The 6,718-nt window shown below is 39.7% G+C and overlaps 1 long non-coding RNA gene across 1 annotated transcript; it reads left to right on the plus strand.

Annotated features, from left to right (window-relative positions):
• Positions 1 to 211: 211 nt before the first annotated feature.
• Positions 212 to 1,297, plus strand: LOC139796388 (uncharacterized). The gene is made up of 2 exons (XR_011725984.1): positions 212 to 350; positions 1,114 to 1,297. It is a non-coding gene; the product is annotated as an uncharacterized lncRNA (long non-coding RNA).
• The last annotated feature ends 5,421 nt before the right edge of the window (positions 1,298 to 6,718 follow it).

Genomic DNA, 6,718 nt, shown 5'->3' on the forward strand with positions numbered 1-6,718 from the left:
CCCCTCCCTTTTTTTTTTTTTTTCTCCTTGCAGGGGGAGGAAAACAAGCGAAAGAGCAACGCCCCTCTACCGCCCGCAGTCCGGTGGCGGGAAGGCGGCTGGAGGCTGCAGCTCTGCCGAGGACTCCCGGCTCGGCGGGGCTGTTCTGAGCTGTGCCGGGCTGTGCTGGGCTGTGTCGGGCTGGGCTACACTGGGCTGTACCGGGCTCTGGGCCCCACGGCGGCCGCCACCGGCCCGGCCCGCTCGGCTGGTGGCCGGCGGATCCGCGGCGTGGAGGGAGGAAGGTTGGCTTTTAATGTCTTGCTGCCTCTAATCTGCCTTTAAGTAGTCTCCGCTTGCGTCACTGACAGGTTGGTGGAGAGCAGCCAAAAGCAACGCTCGGATTTTCTCATTTTCTATTATTCCGGTGAATATAAATAAATAAATAAACGCAATAAAATAAATTAAATAAATAAATAAAGATTAAAAAAAAAAAAAACCCAACGAGGAGGAGGAAGGGGAGGAGGATGAGGAGGGAGGGCGGAGGAGGAGCTGCCCCAGCCAGCACGAGGCTCGCCGTGCACCCATGTCCCCCCTTACCGGGGCGCCCCGGCCGGGCACCCACCCGCCCCCGCCCGCCGCACGCACCCGGCGCTTGGCGCTCGGCCGGCTCCGGGGAGAGGGGGGGGCAGCCCCGCCAGGCTGCTGGTTTGAAAAGCTGCTCTAGGGCGTGCCTGGGACACCGGGGGTGTTCCCAGGAGTTGCTGGGCTTTGCCTCTCTCCCAGGGAGCCGGCGTTTTCTGCCGCTTACAAAACAGCGGTGTCATACAGCGGTAACCTTACCTGTTCGGGCTGCTTACCCTTGGGAGATACTGTACTTAAAACTGTATCTTCATTCTCCCCAGTTACGGATGTAACAATCACTAAGGCTAAAGTAAACCTATTTATAGCCATTTCAGAGAATTCTGAGGCTAGAATTGTATTTATGCTACAAAAGTCACAAAACCTTCACTAAACAATCTCTAAACAGCACAAGAATAAAAGTATCTTGGATAAATATCTGCATTATAATCAGATTAGATATTTTATACCCATAAAATACTATTCTATGTTTTTAAAAAATTTGTTTTACAGGTACCCCTTGACACTGCACTTGAAGCACCACCAAATAATTCTACACAAAATAATGGCACCAATTGGAATCTCTTCTCTGGTGGAGAAGTGTAAAATGTATTCTGTGTATTTCCATAAAGATCGAGTATAGCTTCATACCTGCTGTTCTTTTTGGCTCAATCTTACTAAAAAGCAGCATAAGAAATATTCTAGTCATTCTGATCATAATGCTTACTGGCAAACTCAACAAAAACAGTCTCTTTCAAAAGCAGACTGCTTAGGCTGTTGTAAACAGTGTAGTCCTTGATTTATTTGCATCTCTCTCATGAAACAATTCTGTCTTGTATTAATGCTGTTAAGTGTTTCTTGAATAGGTGGGGACAAACTTTATCTGTGCGGAGGACATCTGTGTGTTTTAGACACCCCAAGGTTTGCTGTCTTATTATTTGGAGCATGCAGATGGTCTCTGATTCACATGATATTGGGTCAGTTGCCTGATTGGATCCCCAAATCTTTGAATTAGTGAAGTATCAAATAAGAAGATCAGTGAATGCCTCTGTTTACACAGAAATTGGTAGATTTTTCTTCTATCCCAAAGTCTCTGGAGAAACATTCAATAATCTGGATTGTTGCCTTCCTCCTGCTACTAGGCATTACTGGGAAAACTGAATAATCATTGTTTTTCCTCAAAATCTGACTGCATTCTTCTTAAAAGCTGATTCTCACAATGCCTGCTTTTTTTCTGTTTCTTTTTTTTCTTTTTCCCACGTAGTTTCTAAAACCTGCTGATGCAGTGACAACATAACTAAAGAGGTTGTGTCTTTTTGTTTTAAGAGGTCTGTAGTATTGACACAACTAGCCTGATGACTGAGTGTCTCATAAGAACCTCAAAGTATCTATTTGCAGATGGAGCTGAAAATGAGAGCAATCAAAGCAGTAGAGGAAGCAGTAATGTATGTGTAGAAGGAGAGAGGGCAGGGAATATGCTAAGAAGCTAATGATGATAATCCTATTTAGCAATCCAAACAGAGAGGGAAAGCCCATGATTGAAATTACTGAAGAGAAGAGATTTTGGTTCACAGATAAATATAAAAATTTCACAAAGGATAGCACAGGAATAGAAAAGTCACTTTTTTTAGCTTCTAGGTTCAGTAAAGAAAAAAAAAAAAAAAAAGGAATCGAATTCAAATCATATCAGACACCGGCCTATCAATGACAGCTGAATCAGTGTTTGCTGTGCATGATGGGTTCTATTTAATACTGGCAGCCCAGCTGTGAAAACATGGAAGGGAAACTTTATCAATGAATGCTAGAAACATGTAAGCACTGTTATGAAATTGAGTTTCATTTAAATCTGGTTTAAAGTTAAATACTTTCAGGCCTGCTCTTGTAGGAGTTACATCTTTTCCCAAAATAGGTGACCTCTCTGGATTTTTATCAGTAACCTCATCATCAGTCATCAGTAACCCAAACCATATTCACATGCAAGAAAATTGGCCTTAGATTTGAGAAAGTTTACTGAGCTTCAGACCTTAGTGAGTTCGGGAAAAAATAATTTTCCTGTGAGAGTTTCTACCGTGATGCTAACATTCATTTTAAGTGACTGGAAAATTCAAAAGAGTTTGGTATATGTCAAACTAACATGTAAGATTTCTGAGGTTATGAATTGTTGTCCTTAATTTTAGCCCTGAATTATTGCCAAAATAAAAGAAATAGGGACCAGTGGCAATGCTCTGTGAGTGCTTAGTGCAGCACTGGAAGGTGTATGAAGACTGTAATTATTTGCACTTCCAATGCCCATTACATGTAGAGCAGCAACCTGTGGACTTGCCTGACAAATTGTCTAAATCACAAAGTGCTCAGACTATGTATAGTCATGATTGTAAGAATGTTGCAGACATAAGAAGATTTTCGGCTTCTGAAGGTTCATCTTAGGTTTCACACCATTCCTCTGAACACTTCAGCCCATGGTAAAGCTAGGATTTGCAGAGCAGCAAGCTGCCAAGAAGCCTGTGGATGCATATTGCAGAGTGTATGGTATTTGCATTAGAAAACCATGCCTACATTTCATTCACAAGCATTCAGGATTAGCAAAGCTTTATGTCTCCCAGCTTACAAAGAATCATTTCCTAATAAAGCAGCAATACCACTGAGCATCAGGGTCAGGCCTAGCCTGGTCAGTATCGTTTTTATCAGCTGCATACAAAGGAAACAAAATCAGCTTCCCCCTTAGAATAGGCACTTGGGGAGGGGAGTGTATTTCCATCTGGTTTGCTTTTCATTCAGTAAGAATGAGCATTCCTCTACAGAAAAAATTCAGTATAAACTCTGTTGTTCCTACTATGACCTCAAACCAGCTTTGCAAAAAGAAAACATCAGAGTCTGCATTTGGTCAAACATGTCACTGCCACAATATTAATTCATGATAAAATAATGGGGTTAATAAAAGAGACTGGGGTTGATCTTGGATTAGGTCAGAAGAATGAGACTGTATGTGTCCTCAATATGATGACAAACTGAGGTTAATCTGTCTCTAAGAAGCTGTAGGCCAAATTGTCTCTAACAAATCCAGCCCTTTTGCCCTTTTTGTAAAGGGTCCAGAGGAGTCAAATCCTGCTGGTTGCACATTCCTCAAGTATCCCAAGCTGATCAGACTGGGAGCAGATCTGACACATTTGGCTCTCCTGTCAAACCCCCTGCAGCCTGGACGTGGATGGCATGGCTGGGACAGCATGAAGAAGCCACATGGCTAGTGCCATACCTGCTGTCAGACAGTGTGCCACACAATAGCATTCCCCTGCTTTGGTATTTTCTATGCTGAGAGTTACTGATGCAAAAACAGAATCCAGATCTTAACAGATGTCTTCCCCACATACTACCTCATTTTAAAGTACACATCCCTCCCAAATATATTCTGAATATTTTACCTTAAAATAAAGCTACATATTTTCAGCACTACCTTGATGACCTTTTTTTGCAGTTGGTCACAGTGGTTCCATAATTGCAATAAATAAATAAATGTCACATGTAGAATCCAAAACTGCATGACAAATGACCATATTTCATTATTATATTGAAAACCACTGTTCTCCATGAACTGCAGAAAACTGGGAGCAAAGCACCATAAGTAATTACTAAAGTAAATAATCTGTTATTTATTTAGAACATACTGTGAAATGCTTTGCTCCTTATCTGCTTTGTGACTGCATTTTCTAGCCTGTGTCACAAGAGAGAGATTTTTCAGCATTACTTTCATAAAACAGTAGAACTTCCTTTGGAAGACTGGTGTTTTCTTTCTCATAGTATTTCATATAGTCCATGAAATCTAAGTCATTAGCTACTAAATTGAAAATGCCTTTTTAAAACCTCTCAAAGCCATCTGCTATGCTCTGTTTTCATTTGGTGCCATGTGTGTACTAATGAAATGATTGCATCAGATTATATCTTTTATTCATAAAATCATCTAGGTCATCTGCTTCCACCTACACTTTCTCTCTCATTAAAATGAGCATTTGCACATACATTCTCCCTCCACTGTATGAATACAATCCTAACTGCAGTCAGCTGCTATGAGCATCTTAATAAGAAACCCTCCCTATGTTTTATTCTTCAAGAAAATTCCTGCAAGAGACAAGTCCTGTGCTTTACATCACATTTTTCCTATAATCTGAAAAGTAAAAGCTTCCCAAAAGGTGCAAGATCTGGATGTACTAATGACCTTAGTCCTACATGAGAGTAGCAACATTTTTAGGACACTGTTGGTTTTGCTGCCAAGAAATAGATAGTGCACCCTTCACATCTGGTCAACAGGGTTTGTGTCAAAACTGCCAATAGCAGAGCAAGCATTTGTGATCTTGCTGTGAGGATGGAATACAGCCAGCATTTATATGCTTCACACTTCAGACACCTGGACAGGTGTCAAGTGCACAGAATTCAGGGCTTTGTCTGATTCATAAACAGACAAAATTATCCTGATTATCACCTTAAGTCTCTATTGTGCATCAGGGACTCGTATCTACCACTGAAGATTGCTATAAAGTTTTTCATAAAATCTGAGAATGTTATTAATAAATAATAAATACATGAATATTAACAAGCTTTTGTTAGTGAGAGTACATGTGTCATACTCAGTTTCTATAACTATTGCTACTGGGGATGGGTGAGTAGTTTGGGAAATATTCAGGGGGTTCAGATATTGAGTAAATATCCCTCAGTGTTTTGAACTAAGAGAATTTATAATACCTAAATGTAACAGTTATAAATAGAAAACAAATTTTAATTTTTCCTGTTACAGAATATTTTATTCCCTATCAGACAAAATCACTCTAGTTTCACTGGGGTCACCTGTGGTCATCTGTCCACAAGGACCTTCTTGTCAGCAAACTAACAACTCAAATCAATTTCCTTGGAAATAGTTTGGACATATACACTGGATCACAACTGCATATATTTCTGGCATATATACAGGTCCCAGTGCAGCACTTTATGCACTTTGTGCAGATTCCTGAGAGCAAACTCCAGTTTGTTTGCAGATAGGCTGCAGCTAGAAGAAAAATTTAATTGAATCAAATCATTATGAACTGACAGGCCCTGGAAAGCAGTACAAAAAGTAGTAAAATATTCCAGTAGACAGATCATTTATTGCCAGTCACCTGGTTTTCTCTTCTGTCTTTCACCAACCTCAAAAGAACACTCACTTTCTGCTAAAGCATCTGATAATGCACCTTCATGAACTTTGACAGCCTATGTATAAATTTGTGAGCAGATCTCACTGCTCTAATGTTCCAAATGTCTGCTTTAAGGCTTCATACTAAAGAGAGACCCTTTCAAAAATACCTGGGACACAGAAGAATATGAAGTATTCCATATAATCAGATCTAATATGCACTGTAAAGATGCAAAGAAATATGCACATACTAAAATAATAATAAATTCAATACATGAATGAAAATAATTTTCCACTGACAAACTTTTTTCCCCTAGGGTCTATTCTTTCAAGGATACATATTCCAAAATATATGCAGCCTTATGTGACAGATTAAAGCACTATGGTGAAATATTATGCAGCCACTGTGCTAGAACCTATACAGAGTATTGTCAAGATTCAGTCTGGCTTATTTTCCTTACATATCAAAGGGAGTTATGAATTGTAATCAGAAGAAACTTAAGTGACTTTATTTATAATTATGGGGCTTTTATATAAAACCCAAACACTTCAATTTGCATTTCTATACTGTTATCTCAATCCCATGGTAGTCAGTTTTCATGGTACAAATGTCAATTCCTACTTACTTCGGTGGAACCAGAATTTAAAAACCCTTAAGATCTCATTTACACCTGAACATTTAAAACTGTCTAATATTAGAATGCAAGTTATGAGAAAGCTAGTGTGTCAGACTACCCATAACAGCAAAAAATAAGATTGAATAATAAGAAAATAGTCCTATCTATTGGAACTCTAAGCAGCATTTTGATGCTTCTATTATTCCGTAGGAAAAAAATGTTTATGAGAAATTGTGCTTCAGTATTTCAGTACGAATGCATTACATCAAGCATTTTTTCAGAGCTCCTGCTTTGCTTTGCCTTGTCTACATTTGTCTTCGTCCAAATGTGGAATCCCTGTGCT

The sequence above is a fragment of the Heliangelus exortis genome, chromosome 5 (genome assembly GCF_036169615.1).
Source record: "Heliangelus exortis chromosome 5, bHelExo1.hap1, whole genome shotgun sequence".
NCBI lineage: Eukaryota > Metazoa > Chordata > Aves > Apodiformes > Trochilidae > Heliangelus > Heliangelus exortis.